General features: G+C 26.7%; 1 protein-coding gene across 6 annotated transcripts in view; it reads right to left on the bottom strand.

Annotated features, from left to right (window-relative positions):
- IA-2 (tyrosine phosphatase IA-2) overlaps nucleotides 1–16,624 on the bottom strand; it is a 49,957-nt gene extending 33,333 nt beyond the window's left edge. For all 6 annotated transcript variants that reach the window (XM_089219068.1, XM_089219069.1, XM_089219071.1 and 3 more), the window contains exon 1: nucleotides 16,483–16,624. The gene's annotated coding sequence lies outside the window, so the exon portion shown is untranslated. The remainder of the gene's footprint in view (nucleotides 1–16,482) is intronic.
- Between the last annotated feature and the right edge of the window lie 7,145 nt (nucleotides 16,625–23,769).

The raw sequence follows: 23,769 nt of genomic DNA, 5'->3' as shown, positions 1-23,769 counted from the left end.
CACACTGATTTAAAATATGTATTATTTTGTACAAATTATTGATTTTACTTAGAAAAAAACATGTCACCACAATTTGAACGCAAAACTCAATCCTAGAGTTGTTAATAATACTATAAAAGTATAAAAGATCTACAAAACTCTGTTAACGAATTATACTGCGATTCTCCAGATTGATACTTACCATAAAACCTAAGAAAAGTAAAGCCAAGATATTTACTTTGAGATAATGTGTTAAATTTAGCCTTACAACGAATAAACAATCTAGAAATCAAAAGAAATAACTAGTAAAAACCTCTTTGAAATACTTAGGGGTAAACCTAGATGAAAAACTAACTTGGAAAATTAATATCAATATAACACTAAACCAAAAATACACAAAGATAAAAATCCAATAACCTCTATAAAACCACATATCAGTCATGCAGATGAATTTTTCTTCGCTGTTATTTTACTGTGATAATACGAACTTTTCTAACTTACTCATTCCTCGTTGGGGCTGCCGTTTCCACGATAAAAATAATACAATTTCTAATTTTCAAAAACGAAATTCCTTAAAATAGCACCCAACGGCTCTTGGTTTATATAAAATAAAAAATACTGTATGATGACACGAAATTTTAACTACCTGTACCTATCAACATTAATATTTATAACTAAAAAACTTTAAAAATAACCTAAATAAAACCTAAGGAATTCTCCATTCGATAAAAAATAAAAAACTATACTAAGGTTATAACTACGCCTACCACAAGATATTTCGTAGAAAACCAACCATACAGTATTAACACAAGAGATATGTTTTTTTTCGTTATAGAGTTTATACATTTTCATAGAAGTCATAATCTAACCCAAATATATTTACTTCAAATCTTACAATAATTGCACCATCAGTTGTATAATATAACAGTTTGGTATTTAAGGAAACAACGATATCTCAAAAAAAAAAAAATCCCAAATAATTAATAACTTCTGTTTGTAGGATTAAATCATTGGGCGATCTCCTTTTCTGTTATTTCTTATGCCTGTAACGCCTGTTACTTTAATAGGACACATACTAGTTGCGGACGAAATTATTCAGGTCAATATTGTAACATAACGATTGCGGACACGAGTTTCGTTATCGTAGTACTAGTTGCGTACAGAGTTTTTTTCTCAAACACATTTCTCAAATCAGGTGAGTTGCGGACACAAATATTTCCCTTCACCACTTTTTCAGGACTTAGGACAAGCTACCAAAAAGTTGGTAGGTGATGGGGTTAAAAATATTTGTGTCTTGTAAAAGAGCAATCGTTATTATTAAAATGTTGTTAAATTATTTAATGTTTTAATTTTGTAACAAAAATTGTTTATAAAATACTTATAGATTATCGTCATAGTATTTATAGATCTTTAAATCTTTTGGTAAAAATTTTTTTGAAACAGCCTGTATATATGATATTCTACTGAACTGATTTCACCACGTGAATATTGCAAAATTTGATTGCTAATAAATGCCTCTTTTTCAACAGTTATTTTTGCTCGTTTTAAATTTCGCACTGCAGAACAATTCATTTTCGTATAGCTACTAGTCTGTACTTCATTTAGGGCCTCGATCAATTGATATATATTAGGATGACTTAAAAATAATAATAGGTAATTTGTCCGCAATTAGTATCTTATATTTGTGTCCGCAATTCGTATGTTACCTTTTTAATCTCCGCAACTCACATGTTTTTACGGTTTTTGTCCGCAATTCGGAAACACCGCTTTAATATATGCTAATTGTTCTTACTACATATTTCATTTTTGTGTAAAAGTAACTTACTTTTATTAAATTTGCTATTTTTTTTTTTTATATATATATAATTATGTTTATTACGATAGTTAATACGTCAATATACTTATAATATTTTTTTTTGAGACTTGTACTAAGAACAAAGACAGTCCAGCTAAATACGCTCTTTACATGGGCGATGTCCATGATTTAAAGCCGGAAAATCTGAATACTGTACTCATGTCTCATCATCTTAAAACTCCTCTAAGTTTCTTATGCCTCCGCCGCCGACTTCAAAATTATCCCATTACTTAATAGTCACACCAGCGATAAGTCGTTGGCTAAATTTATTTCTTTACTTTCTTCATAAATTAATCCTCTAATCACTCTCTTTACAGCTGTTCTAAACAAACAACTTATTCCATTGTCCAATATTTATTACCTCATTAACTATATTATTACAATAATTTTAACTGTCGAATACGCTATCTGTAACTTGAACATGGTTTTCGATCCATTATTATTTTTATCTACCTAACATTCCTTTATTATCATCTAAATCACAATGTTTTACGAATACTATTTTGTAATGTAAATCTTAATTATCTTTGTTATATTTTGATGATTGTTGTAGAGCTATCATAGTTAATTTTGAAGCTAATAAAAAAAAATCTTATTTTATAAATCATTGAGAACATAATATAAAATAGTTATTCACAATATTGCTAGGTAATCAATTGTTATATTTGAAAAATAGCCAGTGCAATGAATAATTATTAATAATGTTATATTATTCAAGTGTTACGAAAATAGTTTTTATAATGTTTTTATAAAATACCTATAATGTAATATTGCAGTTGACCAAATGATTGGTAAACATACAATGTATTAATAATACAAATGTAATGTTATTGTTTTACGTAATATTCAAACAAAGATTTTGTCTATCTGTATATGTTTTTATGTTAAATAGCTTGGTTAAAACAAAGGGAACAGAGTCGCATCGCTGAAATAATGGAGGTAAACAGTCCACCAAACATTAGCTGGATATTTACAGATCTAATTAATTCGATGAAATATCAAATCATAATATTAATACATTTATATAATATCATATTATTGGACGAAGTTACGCCTTAGCGCATAAGATGATTATTGTCTTAGCGATCAAAGTGTGCTTCCATCAAATATTAGGTTTTTGATTGTCAATACAAGACAGTTGAACGGCGTAATGTATAGGCAATAGAGGTACATCACTGTTAAGAATAATGTTGAAATGATAAATTATTATTGATTTGTGGCAATTTTTGACTTTTCGTATAATATACAAACTATGTTTAGTATTTACTTTGAGCTTTATTAACTTGTTGCAAAAAAATCAATTTTACCATTTCAATTTTTTCAATTTATTCTATAGATCCGTCATGCTCAGTCCAATTTTTATGTAACTCTTAACTGGTTATTGAAAATGTGTAGTGTGCTGGAGCACCGATTCGTTTAGATTGTTACATTTTTTTTTCAAATTTAAGCTCTAATTTTATAAGAGCAAAGAAAAACTTGTTTTGCTTTATTAGTTCTACGTTTCACTTTTAGATTTGTTTAAATTAACATCGGTTACAATGAACTTTACGCTAACAATGAACAAACTTTTAATAATCAGATATTGAATACGAGTATATTTAACGCATTGTCACAATTTGATGTTATAATTAAATTAGTGGAAACTGAAAGCTATAGTAACTTATGATTCAACAGATTTTTCATTTAATATCTGGAATGAAATTGTAAGTCATTAAAATAATTTTTTTTAGATTTTTGCCAATATTTGATAAATGTTTTTATGAACGTGAGTGATTGTTGTGTAGATGCAAATAATTTTAAACAAAGCTAATTAGCCTTTAGACATTTTAACTTATATTTCTTAACTAAAATAATAGATTACTTTTAACTTTTAAGTTTTCTTATAAAATAAAAACAACAAAAATAAAGCATGTGGTTCCGAAATAAGTTTAAAAAACTTAGTTTATTCAAAATTACAAAATCAAAAAATTATGCATATTACCATAACTACACCGAACGTTCTCAACGATAAAATATCATACAATTTATTTAATATTTGTTTTTTTTTTTTTTAGTTTTGTGTAATTTTACTTTTAAATCATGAAAGTAAGTGATGTAGTATAATATGGAATATTTTTTTTAATGTGAATTCATAGATACAACGAATATAAAATAAAACATAAAAAAAACTTTTGAACTTAAAAAAACAAACAAACAATTTCATGGTTTAAACTTCTGACGAATATATTTCTAATTTTAATGTACTGGTTTTATTATTTTAGATTGATAATTATGCATAACATTAAAACACATAAATAACTTGTACGATTGATTTTATAATATACAATTTGTAACTATGAGTTCACATAAAAAAAATCATATTTCATATTATTACCTATACTACATCACTTACTTTCATGATTTAAAAGTAAAATTACACAAAACTAAAAAAAAACAAATATTAAATAAATTGTATGATATTTTATCGTTGAGAACGTTCGGTGTAGTTATGGTAATATGTATAATTTTTTGATTTTGTAATTTTGAATAAACTTAGTTTTTTAAACTTATTTCGGAACCACATGCTTTATTTTTGTTGTTTTTATTTTATAAGAAAAGTTGAAAGTTAAAAGTAATCCATTATTTTAATTAAGAAATATAAATTAAAATGTCTAAAGGCTAATTAGCTTTGTTTAAAATAATTTGCATCTACACAACAGTCACTCCCGTTAGGTTAGGATAAAAATGGGCAGGTAATAATAATACTGAGATATAAGACAGGCATCTAATAAATAATAATGTAGTAATTTAACTTATTTTTAATAAATTGTAAATATTTATTTTAAAATTATATTGATGTATTTGACGTAAAATAGTCAATAGAGGTCATTTAAGGCCAACTGAATACTGTCAATATCATAAACATTATGTATAAAAAAAAACAAATTATATAAACGTGTTTTATAGTTTCTACGCACTGTTGTTATTTTTAAATTAAAATTAAATTCCCATATTTTGATAATTGATTTTTAATGAAAAATAATCAAGTCTGGTCCTAGTTATGTATCGTAAATATTATGCTTATGGTTAGTGGACATTTTATTTATTTTTCAATTGCAAGACAAAAACGATTAAAACAAAAACATAAACTCCATAAAACTAAAATTAATATTTATACATATTCATTATTAAGCATATATTATTATACATTCAACTTTCAACCAAGTAATTATTAATAGGTATTATTATATATTAAAGTCTTGAATATTTGTTTATCAATATTCTATAGCGAAGTCGAAGTCAAGTTATATTGTTCACATTGTCCATATTTTAAATTCATATGTTTCAACTTTTAAAATCAATATAACCATTAACTTGTATTTAGTTTTTTTCAAATATAAGTATTTTCAAAGCAAATACATTTCGTGTTATAAAACTCGTGACGTTATTTTATTTTCTTTAGGTGAGATAGCGTGCGTGGCTTGCACGCTTATAGGTAGTTTTTTATTGTTTATACAGGTGCACGTGCATGATGTATGTCTGTTGTCAGAAGAAATTTTGGTAAAAACTCATACATTTTTACCTATAACCACATTACTATGGATTTCACTTGATATATATTGGGATCACATAAAAAATTATCCCGCATCAAGTTTTCCAGACGGAACATAGCTGTCAAAATGGTGTGTATGACTAAACTTATTATTTAAAATAACGACTAGAGATATTATATAAATATCCGATGACCTAGTTTTTTTCGTGTCGGTTTGACTTTATTGGTTATGATTTGTATCAAATACTATGTTTCATACAAATAAACTTATTGTTAATGATTTATACTTTCAAATACATATTTCAACAAATGTTCGTTAATATTTAATGTTATATTCCAAAGATTCTATACATATAAAAATAGTTAAATTATTTAAAATGGATTGGAATTTCTTGAATAATAAAGTGAAAAAAGTATTAAATTTGTTAGGATATAATTATTATATATAGTCCTTTTAACGAGTCAATCCCTTGAAATGTATATTATATCTAGTTCAAAATTAATCACTTAGATTTCTTAATTATCTCAACAGCAATATTTTATCTTAACTTAATTACTGAAGTCGTTTAGTTCATGAATGCAGTAGTAATTCTCTGAAAAGCTTTAAGCTTAAAGCTTAGATAAATTTCCCTAAAAATCTAATCATGAGTGTTCCCGCTAGGGACTTTACTTAAAATTACATTTTTATGTCTAGTTTAAAAGGATTCACGAATATTACTAAGAGTAACTAACTTATCAATTAGATGTTTAAATTTTAAATTTTAAATTCTAAGTATAAACTAACCGAATATAATCACTTAAGTTTTTATTTACATTTTATAATAATGCATATTATACTATTGCCTCAAATCAGTTTAATTCTGGAATAATTAAAGTATATTTTACAAATAATGATCATTATTGTTTAAAATTCTTTTAATAATATCCCAAATTTGTGATTAATATATTTCATACTAAATAGTCAACATCAAATACGTAACAATACAAAAAAAATAGTTATTAAAACGTACGCAAGGGTAAAAACCATAAAATTAGTAACTAATTGAAGTGTAGTAAGTATTACACACATTAGTCGTACAAAAATGTACAAACCTACCTTTCAAACTAGATAGAAACGGTAAACACTTAATAGTACATTTTGGATAATGGATCGAAAAACAGAATAATATTAATAAATTATGATATTATACGTACTATGTAGGTACAGGTGTATTAACAATATACAATTATAATTTATTATTTAGATCATCCGAGGTTTTTATAGACTATCACAACTATTTACCTTAGGTATAGTAGGTACTCTATTGTCCCCTATTACAAGTTAATGATTTTTTTTGTATTTGTTCTATATGACATTTCGGCTTAAAAAATAACCTCATAAATATAAATTGTATTTTTAGCAATGTAGTTATTCTAGGTGACTAGGTTTTACATAAAACATATTAACTGTTTATATAAGTAATATAATTCCATAAGTATGTATTATATTATATAATAGTATACTTTTGACATACGATAATAAATGAATACTCAAAATAATTTTAATGCACACAATTCATAATATGATAGGAATATATATATATTTTCTATTTATCTGCAGAATATAATATATATCATTATTAATATATGTGTATATGTGTATTGGGTTGGTACATAGCTTAAGCCGTATGACATTTTTATTCTCTAACCCTTACTTAAATGGTAAACTCTTTTTAGCTGAAATGTTCTATATAATCTCTATCCCTATATGAACATATAGGTAGCATTATTTATTATTATCTTATGCTACACTTATATATGTCAAAATGCATACAGTTTAAAATATTTTAATACAAGTATTCCAGTCAAAAATATTGTGAATTATTTCATAAATTATACCTAGTCTGTAAGAAACGACGCAATTGGCACAGACTTCAATCTATTACCAATTAAAGTTCATATTAGTACTATATCAAACAATCTCATTGACCAAAACAAGCATGGGAACTCAAACATTGATATTTAATAATTAAAAGAAAAATTACACAAGTGGGAATAGTTATTTCAATTCTATCATTATAAAAGGAGAACTTAAGTTAAAATAGTTAACTTTTTGTTATTATTATTTCGGAATTTGTCTAATTTATTATCTTTTATTTCTAATTTTTAAAAATATATTATCTTTTCCATACTATAATTACTATCACCAACTACTAAGTTTAGATGACTAAGACAAAATAACTTTTAAACACAATAGGTAAGTAGTAATTATACAGACATACCACTACTGTATCTATGTGGCTATGTTCTATATTATAATAATAAACTCTTACTGTTGGACACTGGTACTAACTCATCCATGTAAAAGTAATGAATAAAATACATTAATTAACTACATCGGCTTTAATTACACTAAAGATTCCATTATGGATTATGATAATGTGTAGATGTACTTTGTCAATAATATTATATGCGCTAGGTAGTTACTATAATTCAATTTCTCTAAGACATATAAATCAACATACTTATACATACACACGTACTATATACTTATTACTTACTAAAGGGTTGAGTTTTAAAAAGTTTGAATTCATGGATTGTTACAACTTAACTAACTTTATAATTTAAGAAGCGTTCATATAGGTATATTGTTGACTATCATATTACTCTGCTATTGAATTATCAATTTTATTTTGTATTAAATTATAGAAATTATACTACTGTACTAATTTAAGCAGGACTCCGGCTAAACTTACCGATATATCTATTGTTAATTTATATTTTATATACATTACATAATATCATTCTTTCTTCTTCTTTTCCTTCACTTTCTATCTACATACATATCATTATTTATCATTTCCATTATTTTATATATTTATAACTTAAATATTTGTTTTTTCTGAAATACATATTTACGTTGAGACAACTTAAATATTTAACATATACAGATAAGTACATATTTCTAAAGATATTATTCAAAATAATTGAAGTTTATGTAAGTAAGATTTATAAAATCCATTTAATCGCACAAATAATATATATGTGGTCATAGAGATTTGTTTAAATTTTTTGGATTCACGTTTTACGAGTTTCATATTATCTGATTTTCAATATTCAATATACAATATACATTTTGTAAAACCATTACTTCAGATAAAATAAATTTGCTTATACAGTCTACCATCTACAATATACAAACAACTTTAGTATAAAAATCACAATTCAATTTAAAAAGTGGATTTAATCAGAATAACACAAATACTAGCTAGCTGTTTTAAAAACAATAACAAAATATAAAGGTAGTATAGAATTAAAAGTATTTTTTTATTAAATTCAAGAGTTATTGAATAGTTATGTTAGATATAATTGTGAAAAAAATAACGTTTTGGTTACACAAAATATCTTCATAATTTAAGGCTTTCGTTCTGCCGGTCACGAGCAGTATCCATTTTAAAGCATTTAATGTTGTGTGTATTTTATTTAAACTGTAAGATTGTGATAACTGATAAGCATAGCCAAAGCCGAACAAGAAATATCTGCCTATTGTTATTAATACATAACATTGAAACTCTTAGCTCGAATACCCTTGGAACACGGTTAATCAAAATATAGATTTCGCTACAAGGTAAAACAGATTCAGAATAAATGAGGATGTATTAATTCATATTTGAAGATAGATTTTATATACTATTCAACAGACACCTAAAATGATAATCAAAAAAATAGCCCGTGATTCTTCCTTTTAATGCATTTGTAGCGATGCTGAAATATGGCTTCGAGTGTTTTGAAATTCGAACAATATATTTGTCCAATTATAAAAAAAAAAGGACAACATTATTTGTATATAAATATGTGCGTGTATGTGACAACATTGATTGATTTTGTTGCAGTGATACATAAACTATATAAAGTGGTACATACTAACTTTTAAGGACAATATAGATTGATTGTAAACTAGAATAAGATGACAGATAGAAACGGATAAGAAAACTGAAATAATAAATGAATATATATATATTCATATATGCATATATATATAGAGAGAGATGTCTTTGAACTCGTTAAAGTTGAAAAACAAAATAAATGCGAATCAGATAATTCTTACGTAGGTACACCAGTCACTCGTGTGAAACAAACAATATCAGATTTTTTTACTTCTGAATTTATTTTCTAAAAAAGTATATTGATTTAAATAAGTTTGTAAAAATAGGTATCATTGTATACGAAAAACGATTTTGAACGGAGATGATTTGTCAGTCAAGGATATATTATATTTAAATGTTGTCATATATTCCATTTTGAAACAAATATTTTATTTTTCAATTAGGCCGCATTTTGCATAAGGCATGGTTAATCAGTTTTTCCAAAAAGACTGCATGTAGTTATCATAATTCATAATACCTTAAATTATCATAGATATACATATACCTGGTTTGAGGATAAATCGTTATCGTTACGCGATTTCATAAAAATTTAAAACTCAAATGCTCAAAACATTTTTCCTATAATGACGCTTCAAATTTTCTCTATAGCTATTTGAAGCAAAACTTATGGAAAACTTAGTGTTGTATTTTTAATCTTTAGTTATAAACACAAACAATTTTATGATTTTTCAACTTCAAAATTACTTGCAAATTTTGGCGTTTTCGACAAATTTCATAAAAATTTGAACTATAAACGCTTATGAAAAAAAATAGGTGCCTATGTATTCGAATAATTTTTTAATCACTATAAGAATAACTTATGAGAAACTTTGTATTAAATTTATCAAGTATTTTGATAGGGCCAAAAAAATGTTATCGACACTTCAAAAAAAATTTTTAGAAAAATTGAAAATTTCAGTCGTCTATAAATACCTAAGTCAAAAAATTTTGAAAATTAAACTGTATATACATAGATAACACTAACATAAACATTTGGTGAAAATTTCAAGTATTTACAGTGATTAGTTTTTGAATTACAACCATATAAAAAAAATCGATTTGGTCGAAAACTGGTTTTGCGTAAAAATTCCTGTTTTTCTGTCATTTTTTTTTTGTTTTTCTCCATTTTTTTGAAAACTGTTGGAAATTGTTTACGTTTGACCTCTATAGTGCACCAAAGATATTCACTTTTCCATCGGAAACCACCCCCAAAGTTAGCATTATTTCGACTAGTTATGCTGTACACAGATACAAAAAAATACACACACATCATTGTAAAATCAATGCATTCATCACTCCGTTCAGAATCAAAAAAATTGAATTGTACAATGACATATAAGAATGTAAGAATGTAATACTTTTATTAAAGCTAATAACCTATGTAGTTGATGCTTAATCAATAAAATAAAAAATAAAAATATTTGTATTCGGAATATGAAATAAAAAATGTATATTTTAGTGTTCAAAACGTAAACAAATTTAAAAAACCGATAACATATTATGTCAGTGAAAAAATGAATTTACTATGAAAAATAGTTCAAAAATAAATATGCAATAACAAAATATTTAAAAACGTTAATATATTTCTTAATAATGAGTTAATACAACAACTACCTAACTGTTCAAATAATCACTCATACGATATTTTAGAATATAGTTTTAGTTTATACATAATGACAATAATATATTAAAATATGACGCATATGGTAAACTCTAAATAATTAAAATCAACTAATATATAAATACTTAAAAATAATATATCATAATTTTAATTTATACTTTAGATACATGCTTTTGTTATTAAAGTATGTAGTATACCCTAAATTAAATTAATTTTAAATTTTAATTGCATAATACCTAGTATAAAACCCACTAAACCCAGTATAAATCACTGAACTTTTTAGACATTAATTTGGTGGTCGTGTTGTATTTCTTGTACATGAATATATTCATATATATTTGAATACAACTCAAACTGAGTTATTGAGTGCATCATGAAACTTAAGACTATATCGAGTTAATAGCTTACACTCAATTTTTTCCCATTAACTTAGGAATAGATTTTTGAAAGAGTTTACTCCAATTATCTATAATTAGGTTTCATATAATATACATAACACAAAAGTGTTCTTAACTAACTACTTTTTTATAAAATTCAAATAAAATTCAAAAATATATTTCCCTAATGCTCATTTTTCAAAGTTCTCTGATTTATTTTCTTATTTTTTTATTTTATTTTTTTGATTATGTGCACTCAACTTTATTCACTTGATAATATTTATTCAACACACATCATTTACCTCTATCTTCAACTCTCCAATGTATTTATTGAACTATTCAACCTTACATGACCAATCACTTAATGTAATATGATTTATGAATTTATGATCTACAGTAATATGATGCAATAATCTTCCTATACGTCATACGCTTTTATTCATCAATAACAAGTCTGAATCTTAAATATTTAATTAAATTATTTTAATTTATTATTTTTAATTGTACCTATGCAGTAAATTGAAGTGTTGCACTTGTTATCTATGTCTAATTATGTTATTTATAATATGTTATTTGCTTATAAAACTGCTGATTGGAGATTAATAAATTAAAAATTATTCTTTTAATAATTTAATAACAATTGTATACATTATAAATAATGAAATTATTCAATAAATTTAACTAGATAAAAATTACAATAAGTCATGGTTCACTAATGGTCTCCTAATATTTTTTTTGTGGATATTTGTTATACCTATGTGATATGTGAAATATTACTTTATTACTAATTGTATTCTATAGTAAAACCGAGCAATAACCAGATACATATAAAGACGAAAAAGTATCTGAAAGATAAACAAATCTTTTAGATTTATGGCCACTGTCAAAAAAATTTACAGATTATGGATTTATGGATATAAAAATAAAAACATTATGGAACAAAAATTAAAAATTAATTGGCATCAATGAATATTCCATTTTGGATAAATTAATATTTAAAAGAATAATAGTTTCATAAATTTAAGATGAACAAATTGTATAAGAATGATTTTTTTTCGACGAAGTAGGTACTTAACAATATACAGGGTGTCCCGAGAGGATTTACCCATTGTGATATCTCACGAAATAATGGAGGTATTAAAATTCTGGTTTTATAATAATATTCAGAGGGATAAGAACTACATGTCTACATGTTTTTGTAAAAAATGTAAAAAAATATTTTTTTATTTAATTATTTTCAAAAATATTAAAGATAGCCATTTTCCTGATAATATTGACGTTTCAACATTTTATTTTTATTAATTTCCCGATTTTTAATATTTTTTCTAGTTTTGAAGAAATAAAATATGATTATAATTTATAACTATTAGGAACATGGAAGGTATTCGACCGGCCGTATGGGAATGCGCGCGGCGCGGTGGGTCACATGTTTTCACATTACGGTGTTAAATAATTCGCAATTTTTCTCGAAACTAAAAAAAATATTAAAAATCAGAAAGTTAATGAAAATAAAATTTTGAAACATCAACATCTTCATAAAAATAAACTCTACAAAATGGCTATCCTTAATTTTTTTGGAAATAATTAAATAAAAATATATATTTTTTAGCTTTTTTACCAACACATTAAAATCAATTAAAATATGATATAATTGTAGTTCTTATCCCTGTAGATCTTATTAAAAGACCAGAATTTCGATATCACCATTATTTCGGGAGATATTGCAATGGGTATATCCTCACGGGACACTCTGTATTATAAATTATAATTTATTTAAGTGAACTTTTAAAAGGATAGTGTTTTTTTACTAATCAGATAATTCATTAATGTATTGATACAACTGTAGAATTTAAAATGTTTTAGTATACCTTACAAATAAACAGTTTAAATATGAGGGTTGAAACCTATTTAATTATATCTCATTAAATTAAAGTTATCTTTAAATCAGATTTAATTTTAAAATTTACTGAATTGCCAATTTTTTTAATCCCAAAAAAGTGCAGAAAATTAATTGAATCATAATTATAGTATCTACTCGTACACCTAAATTATATACTATATTTCAATTATATAATAATATAACCTAATCCCACATTCATAAATGCTTTTCCAGTAATTACCTATAATAAGGTTTAATTGTTAAATATTTATCATCAAAATTGAAATTATAAAATATAACCGTTAATCATAATAACTGTGAGGTTAAACTAAACCAACAATCTGCCTAAACATGAAATACTTAAAATAGAATAAATTGAGTGAACAATAAAATAATGCGCTCTTCCAATTATGAACTGTTGACACTATGAATTTACTACATTATACATATCTTGCGACTACATATTGTGCATATTTAATCTATTTGTAATATTTATTTTTTATTCAAGAAGATTGCTGGCCTCACCAAATATGTTTATATGGGGACTGGGAGCCCAAAAATAAATATGTATATAAATATAATGTATAGATATATCATGCAATATGAACTGAATGATAGGTACAATGTCAATTATAATTGTAAAATATGTATAAGTACGTTAATATAAGTTAGTATAAGTATGTCTGACTGATAATGACTGTTGTTACTATTATTTTCGTTATTATTGGAAGTTCGCAAACGTATCTACTGATACCGTTATTCTAATGGTTTCGTAAATACATACATTTTTTTCTAATGTATCGTAGGTATATATCGTATAATAATATGTAACAAAGTACACGATCGGCGATTGTGATAATATACTGTGAATTTAAAGTGATTAAAAATTGAAACTATTAAACAAATTATTGTTTGTTTAATTTCTAAAATGAAAAAATACACCACTAATCTTGCCCATTACTGTTGACGTCAACAGTTGGTCGTTGTTGGCGCACTCCAGTTAACGCTATGATCAAGGAACTAACCTTTCAGATTATGTTTTGGTTACAAATCTGTTCAGTACACTATGCACTTCTTATTATGTAGTTGAATAATATAGTTAATATACATAATAATGTATTCATTACGTATTACTATTATAGTAATAAAAAAAAAAGTCAGTCGAAATGCAACAAGACAAATATTATAATTCATAATCGTATCATAGTAGGTATCATAATTTGCTAAAAATCCATAAAAACTAGTTGCAAACATGTGTGTAAGTTATCATGAAAACCAATTGGATTGTTGACAACCATGTAGAGGTTATCTCTACCGGATGCGCGCAACAGTTGTACACAGCAAGGTTAGCCGTGCATCGTTTGGAGCTCAGACACGGACCGTATAGTGTGCGTCCGTCTATCGCAGAAGTATTTCAGCCGATAACAGCAACTATATACCAAAAACTGTCGAGCAAAACAAACTCGTGACAAAGTAATACCAAGCATTATTATTATTATTAGCATTGTTGTTGTGTGAGACCAATAACTAGCCTGCACTTACAATCTACAGGTGTGACAGAGAAGAAGTAATAATGCAGAAATAATAAAACACAATAGCATACTCGTATAAGTGTTGAAAGCCACCTACAAATTATATAATTTATTTAGTTCCTGATAAAATAACACTGCGTACTTAGGCTCAGATTTGGGTAGCATTCGGAATAATTTTTTAACATCCAATCACATTTTATAAATAATTTCACTATTTTATTTTCCAGTCATAGAAATTTCTTTTTTACTTGTAAATATGTATATTTCTATACAAAATATTTTATAGTAATTTATTGTTTTGTTTTCTACTATTTTTAGTGGAACAGTAATGTTATATTCCAATTTTGTGCCAATGAGCTATCGATGACGAAAAGATGATAAGATATTATTATACATTCATACATGATTTCAGTATTTCCCTTTAACAAATAATAAACTAAAGGGTGACAGTATGCCTATTATATATAAATGTATAACTCCATTCCCTCTCCCCTCTCTCCCGAAAATAGATCCTAGTTGGGTCACTGAATTTGATTATAATTTATAAGTTATAAGTTTATAACTAATAGAATGCCAGATAGGTGTGTATTATCGAGATTATTATAATGTTAATTGTTCATTTATAAACACTGAATTAAAAATAATAAAATATTCTTGTTAATAAAATCAAATAAAAAGATCACTTAATCTACAAAAGATATTTGGAATACTTTTTTTGAAGTATTCCGAATATTTGGGAGTATTATAATCTTAAAGTATTCGAATACATATTCTGAATGCTTTTAAAAAGTATTTTACCTAAGTCAGGCTGGGCTACCAATACGCAGGATATAATCAATTGTAAACAATCGAGTCTAGAATAGACGTCCCCAGAAATTTTTCTGGGGGGGATAAAATTAATTTAAAAAATAAATGAAGATTGTTTTATAAATGCAATGCTTGCATTTTAAAAATAATCTATGTTTAATAAATAGGCACATTACAGATAATGCTTTGGTAAACAAATTTAAAATTCTAAGGGGGGCAAGCTCCCCGTATTGACCCCTGGAGTCTGGTGTAACATATTATAGGTATACCAGACTTTATCTATATGGCCACATGGCTATGCATATGAAGATACTGTACGGTACCTAAAGTTTAACATCGACTCATATAGTAACATAAAGCTTGAGAGAATGGAAAAAATTCCAATCATCGACAAAAGGTATAATCTAATCAATAAAGTATAAATAATTACGACTTATCCAAACAATACACAAGACTAATGTTAACTATCATAAAAAAATACATAAATACACATTATGTATCAATAAAACTCAGAAGAATATCGAGTTTAATTTGGTGTAGGTGCAGCATTAATTATAATATTGTCAACGGTATAAATCAGTTTGGAATCGATTTTGTAGCGCGTCCTAGACCGCCGCTGTTACCATATGGTAGGGACACTATGTAGAATGACCATCCGAACTTGGCGTCGGTGTGCGTGTGCGCGCAAATATAATAATACTACGATTGTATTATAACACTATTACACACATTACTTGCACTATCCACGCGACTTTCGTTCGGATAAGAGAACGATTATCACAATTATTATTATTATTGGCAACGCCATTACAAGTATAAGTGAGCAATGAGCATAACTCATAATACGGACATCCTATTTTATTGTAATATTATGTATACGGGTGACACGATACACGATAATCATTATAATATTATATTATAATCGTTCGAAATATGTGACCAATTATTATTATTATCATTTATCACCGTTATAATAATATTATGCAGTCACTCACCTGGTACATAATGTTCGACGACGAGCACGCTCAAATAATAATATTATGTGGGTAATTTACATGGTGTGCAGGCGCGACGGACCGCAGTGAAATGTGTTGCACGTCCGCGACCCGACGACGTTCGACTGGATGTAATGTTTTGTTTTCGTCCGCGCGGTAGGTGGCAGAGCTTTCGTCCCCCCCCCCCCCGTTTTCCCACAACACCGTCAGTCGTAGCGCTCCTCTTTTTCCACCACTCCGCATCGGCGACCCGCAGTCGCGACTTACTATCGGCCGGGCGACGATGCGCGCAGTTACCTTTTTATATACCGCTCCGCCCACCATCTATATATATATATTAATATATATATATATTAATATATATATATATTAATATATATATATATATATATACATTAAATGTATAGTATGTATATATAAGTAATCTTTTTTCACCACTGCCGCCTTTTCACCTTTACACTCGCATTATATTGATATATACATATATATACATGGAGCATATACTATATATATATGTACATATTTGCTCTCGGGATACGCAAGAGCGCTCGCGCAACTTTCATGTGCGTGGGTGTCCGGTTCATTATCAATGAACGCCCGCCCCCCTATAGCCAGCCGCCGCAACTACTGCTCGCAAACGCGTATCGATCGGCCGGTGGCCACTTGTTGGCCTCGGTTTATCGGACTTTCATGGCGTTATGTCTAAATTATAACGCTCGAATTGGAAAGAGGCACACATTTTTTAACTTTATATAGTAACAAAAAACGACAGGTACAAAAATATAGATAAATAAAAAACGTATACACAATCTACATGAAAACTGTTGAAGGGTCATTATTGCAAACTGCCATAGCCCATTATAGGAGAATTGAAAGAAGTCCACTGTATTGTATATATTATTTTATGGGGCCTTATAACTGCAATGTTATCTTTTTAGTGGGGGTTTGGTAGGGGCTAGTGAGGTATTTGGCTGTCTTGGCCCTTTCCACCCTTCTCCACTTACTATAGAGATAAGACGATTTTATAGATTTCCGACAGCATTTTATATAATATGTTACGCCGAATTTATGAAATTGCCGATTACATGAAATTTGCATCGCTGTTGCCGACAACGTGAACCATTCTTAAGACCATTCTTAAAATAATGATAACACATAATTCAATATAAATTAATGTGGTATATTTATGATTGTACATAAACACTGGAAATATAATAAAATCATATTGTAATAATAAATTATGTGTAAAAAGTCGTAAAAAAAAATAAAAAAAGTCGAAAGTTATGAAATTATATTAATATGTTTAGTTATATATTCATATTATATTTATACTTTTATCAAAGCAATACAAACTAAGATAAAATGTTTGTACTTACCTATATGATGGCATCGTATTATCGTCATAGGGAATAAAGATAATGGCTTGGTAATGCCAATAATGAACACGCGTGAAATTTTGATTATTTATATAGGTATCACTATTTCATATTTGGCATGTGTTACCGAATTCATGAAATCGGCAGAAAAAAGTGTGCCTATTTCATGAAATTAGCAATCAACATTTGCCGATTACACGTTGTCGGCAACAGCGTTGCAGATTTCATGAAATCGGCAATTTTTCTGCCGATTTCATGTAATGGGCAATTTCATAAATTCGGCGTAATAAGTGATGTGGGCTGGTGAATTATTCAACGCGATCACATATAATCCAGTAGTGAAATATATAGTTGCTGAAATATTTTTCAGCTTAACAATGATCAGCGAGTCCGTAAAAACCTTTAAAAGTGGCACTCCCACTAATTCTCACGAAATAAAAATGTAAATATTTATTTAAATGTTTATAATAGAAATGGCATTTTCTATTATAAACATATTTATTTTTCCATGGATAACGGTAAAAAATGGACCATAACTCCGTACGTTAATCTTATTTATATTTTAAACGTCTAAAGTGTTTAGTGTTTACAAATTGTCATCAAAATTAGATTAAAGACTTCTAAGAACATCAACATATACTTGAGTTGTATGTATGTGTGTAATGTATGGTTCATAACGTAGTGGTGTTATATCGTTGAGCGGGAACGTTGCTTCTTGTAGTTTTTATATATAGTAACTATCTCTAGTCTTCAAAATTTTTCCTTGGTAATATGTGATAGTTTAAGCGTGGTGTCATCGTCTCTGTGAAGTGGTCCTAATAAAATCACTGAATGTATAAGATTGACAAAATTAATAACTCCTCAATAGAATGTGGAAATGAAAATGGCACCAAAAACATTTTTTTTTTTTCATATGATCAGATGATTCCAACTAGCTGACCGTCCAAAAACTTATTGACAATCGTAATATAGTTAGATAATAATTATTACGGTATGAAATTTTGTCCCCGCGACCATTATTGTAAAATGCTAGAGAAAATTAATTTATTAAACACCTATAACGGCTATAACTATATAATTTATACAACTACCTTTTTTTTAACCCACGAAAGCACGATTTAGCGACACGATTGAACATATAAAAACATATTTTATGCGACGTTGCCACATTCGCGTTGCCGAAAATGTATAATTTATTGTTTAATGTTTTTACGTATTATCATTATTATTATTATTATTATATTAAAGCCTCAACAGTTAAGGTTATTGGTTTTGTTCATGTATTATAACATCAATTATTATTATATCAAACGCGAGCCTTGATCCCAGCACAGCTTTACCGACAATGTTATCGATTAATAAATTAGTTTTGAAGCAATAAAGTTCCAACGTTTTAAACATTTAGCACGGGGAAAATATAAGATAATTAAGATAAAATTCCAAAATTATTGTAGAAATAATATCAGTATTTTATCAACTATAGTCGTGTCATATACAGTGCGTTTCATATAGTGCGTGCGTGGTTTTTATTTTTTTTAAATGTGGATCTCGAAAATATAACAATTATTTTATCAGAAAGAGACAAAGAATTGGCTTTAGTGAATTTATACAATCTTAAATTAATCAGAGAACGAAAAAAAGATATTTTTTTAAAATGGAGGTGTACCAATAATAAATTCCAGAAATAACATTCTCATGTTTAGATAAATGTAATGTGATTGAAATTTCTGGACAACATAATCACATTTAAAATTCAATTGAGAAAATAGAACCACAAATGTTGAGAGAAAATTGCAAAAGAAAAGCTGAAAAATCAATTTCCATATACGACCAGATAAAATTATTCGCACTGAATTTTAAAATCATCTTCAACATTAAATTTAAATAATCAAAATATATGAAATGTATAGAAAGCAATGTAATATGATAAACGGAAGCAGATCTATCCTAAATTACCATCTTCTCTAGATAAAGCAATTTATCGATTAAATAACTTTCAGTATGAAGAATATTTTAAATATGTATATAAGGGTCAACAATTCATTTACATGCCAACCGATGATAATTTTGTATGTTTAACTATGTAACAATATATGAATTGTGGCTTGGTGAGGCGCGGTCGTATGCTCTATCTGCAGAAACGCACTAGCTGAGTGTACGTACCGGCCGCAGTTGCTAGCTCCCGGATGGGTGACCACCCGGGATTTTTGGCAACATAATATCCTTGCCACACATACACAAACACGTGTTACAACCCTACCCACTTAAAAAACTTACAAACTCAATACACAAAAATAACCCCTACCATACCACCCCACGCCCAATGGCCTAATGGCCTTAGTCGCAGGGTTTTAGATCAATAAAAAAAATATATATATACAATTCATGACGAATAATTGTACTGAATATTTTGGCGATAACACATTTAATTATGCGCCTAAATATTTTATTCAGCTGTACACAATATGCATGGGTATGAAAATGGATACTATACGTAGGTTAGTAGGATACTACTACTGGTTTACTTTTTTTTACAAAATAAAACTATATCTACTTATATAAAAATGTGACAATTTAAAAAAAATGTATGTTTTAAATTATGCGGAAAAATTTACAAATTGATACATTTTATGTTGATTTTGAAATTGGAGCTCATCAGGTAATTACAGACGTTTTTGGAAATATTAAAATAATTGGTTGTAGATTTCATTTAGTACAATCATGGTGGCGAAAGGAACATTTATGACTATATTATGGTATTTATAAACTAACAAGTAACAGTGTTATATAATATACAGTTCTTTTTTCGAATTAAATATGATAATTTGTTTGTAGATTGTTGGTGAACGTCTCTTTTCAAAGTATCTATAATAATTGTATTATTGAATTATTCTTCATTGACAATAATAATGAACTAGGGAAATGGTCGATAATTTTTTTTGATTTGTTATTTATTTCCCCAGAAGAAGTAATTGATGCATTTCACGATTTAATATCAACTTATCCTCGCGATTACGGTTTTATATTTCTGACTACATTCTACACAATTATATTGAAAATGACTGCTAATTTCCTACAAGTAAGGTCTGAAATTCCTTCGTCAAACCGGAGATTATTACTATATTATTTTTAAAATATTATAAAATATTTTATATGAATTTCTGTTGTATTATCTTAATTTTTTAGAACACCAATGCAGCCGAAAGCTTTCATTGTACGTATCATTCGCAATTTTATTCACCTCACCCTTACGTTTACACAGTCGTTAGGGTATTGCTCGAAACAGTCGAAACACAGACAGGAACGTTGCCTAGGATTAATTCAATTCAAATTAAGCCCATCAAATTACAATCCGCTAAAGAAATTAATAAAATAGAATCTAATATAAAAGCTTTTGACCAATATTCAAATTGTAAGAATACAGAATCTCTTTTAGATTCTGAACAAGTGATGAATGTATTGATTTTACAATGATGTGTGTTTTTTGAAGTGTCGATCAAAATTTTTTGGCCCTATCAAAATACTTGAAAATTTATTAAAGAGTTCCTAATAGGTTATTCTTATAGTGATTAAAAAATTATAAGAATACACGAGCACAATTTTTTTTTATTATCATTTGAAGTTCAAATGTTTACAAAAATTTGTCAAAACCATGAATATTTTTTTTTTTGTGTTTGTCATTACATTTTGGGGCAGTAAAAATGCTTTGACTTTTAACTTCAGTACCTTGTTAAATCAGAAAGTGAATCTAGTTGATACTTTGGGGAATATTTTTCTAAATAATCGGGATAAACAAACTAAAAATTAACGGAAAAACACGAAATTTTACGTACAATCAGTTTTTGACAAAATCAATTTTGATTATTTATGTAACTTTAAAACGATGGACCATTTGATACATGAAATTTTCACCGAATGTTTATATAAGTACCTATGTTCTATCCACCATGAAATTTTTGAAAAAATTTGACTTTTTTTTTCCGTTTTAACCGACGACTTAAATTGAACTATTCATAGGTATATGCAATTTTTAATCATTATTAGTTTTTTTTAAAATTAATATCAATAAACATTTATTTGTTAGGCAGAAAAGCTTGAAAATTTAATGCAAGACTCTTAAAATATTGTTACAATAGCAGTTGAAAAATAAAATAAATTCGTAGTCACAATTTTTTTTTATAAGCATTAAAAGTTTGAATTTTGACAAAATACGTAAAAATCACAAAAATTCACAAATTATTTTAAACTAGAAATTAATAAAAAATTTGCTTTTTTAAACTAAGATTTAAAAATTTAATATAAGATTCCTTACACATTTTTCAATCTTTATCACAAAAAACATGTCCACCGGAAATTCAAATTAAATTTTTATGAGCATTTGAAGTTTAAATTTTTACAACATTGGATTTTCACTTTTAGCGATTTTTTTTATTTTAGTGTAACTCTAAAACAAATGACCTCAGATACTTGAAATTTTCACTGAATGTTTATATAGGCATTTTATATATTTGATAATATTTTCAAAATATTTAAATTAGTTTTGAGCTGTTTACTGACATTTTAATTTTTCAACTTTTTTGGTTTTTTTTTCAATAAATATCGATAAAAAATTATCTGTTCGGTAAAAAAGCTTGAAAATTGAATACAACGCTTCTAACACATTGTAACAATAGCAGTTAAAAAATATTAAAAATACATAGGCACAATTTTTTTTTATAAGCATTTAAAGTTCAAATTTTGACTAAATACGTAAAATTTACGGCAATGTTCAAATTATCTTAGATAGAAATTCATAAAAGTTTTTCTTTTTAATTTTAAGATTTTAAAATTTAATTCAAGGCTTCTAACATATTTTTACAATAGCAGTTGCAAAATAAAAAAATACATAGTCACAATTTTTTTTACAAGCATTCAAAGTTTGAATTTTAGACAACATACGTAAAAATCACGAAAATCATGAAAATTCGCAAATTATTCTAAACTAGAAATCTATAAAAAATTTTCATTTTAAAGCTAAGATTTAAAAATATTTAATAAGCTATAATATTATATCCTAGACAGAAAAACCGTATTCGCTCAGAATCGGTTTTTGTATACAATGATATAATATCATTGGATTCAAATTTAATTCCATCCGTTACAGTAACCCACTTGCAACCTACTGTACAGCAGAGCGACATCCATGACTTACCCGCCTTTTTTTATTGTATTTATTTTAATAATATGTGATGTATAAACTATAAATTACTATAATTTACCTAACGAAAATATTGATATTTAAAAAAATTGTAAAAAATCAGCCATTTGACTTAAATAAGTGTTTATACCATATAAATTTTTCTAAAAATCAGATTTACAAATTGGCTATATTGAATATTTCGAAAAAAAATTTATCAATTTTTAAAATTTTTATTTTCAGTATTAAAAAATAAAAAATGTATTCTAAAAATGTAGCGCAAGTGATTATGGATTATATTTAAATGAAATTTAAAAATAATATTGATTAAAACAAAAGTTATTTCATTTGTCAGAATGTCAGATCCCTTTGGGACACCCTGTATGTACATCTGTATATTTCGCAACATAACATCTGTTCTAGAATTGTCCCATAAATTAAAACATGCAATATACGTGGTATAATAAATTTATCCTAATATAATATTAAATGTAATGCTAATGGCCTTAGATAGGTATCGAAGCAGAAATTATTAGCAATTTCAAGATCATAAAAAAAAAAAAAAAAAAATGTTTTTATATACAATCATACAATTTGATAAGCTTTAAAATATAAAAACATATAGGTAATTACTTTATTGGATTGGACAAACACAAAAATTAGCTTATATATTTATTGATCTAAACATCTTAGATTTTACATGTATTTGAATGCCATTATATGTACAGTACTTAT

The sequence above is a fragment of the Diuraphis noxia genome, unplaced genomic scaffold (genome assembly GCF_037042655.1).
Source record: "Diuraphis noxia isolate RWA-SAM2 unplaced genomic scaffold, SU_Dnox_SAM2 contig0002, whole genome shotgun sequence".
In the NCBI taxonomy this organism is placed as follows: Eukaryota; Metazoa; Arthropoda; class Insecta; order Hemiptera; family Aphididae; genus Diuraphis; species Diuraphis noxia.
This window is presented reverse-complemented; position numbering and strand designations above follow the sequence as displayed.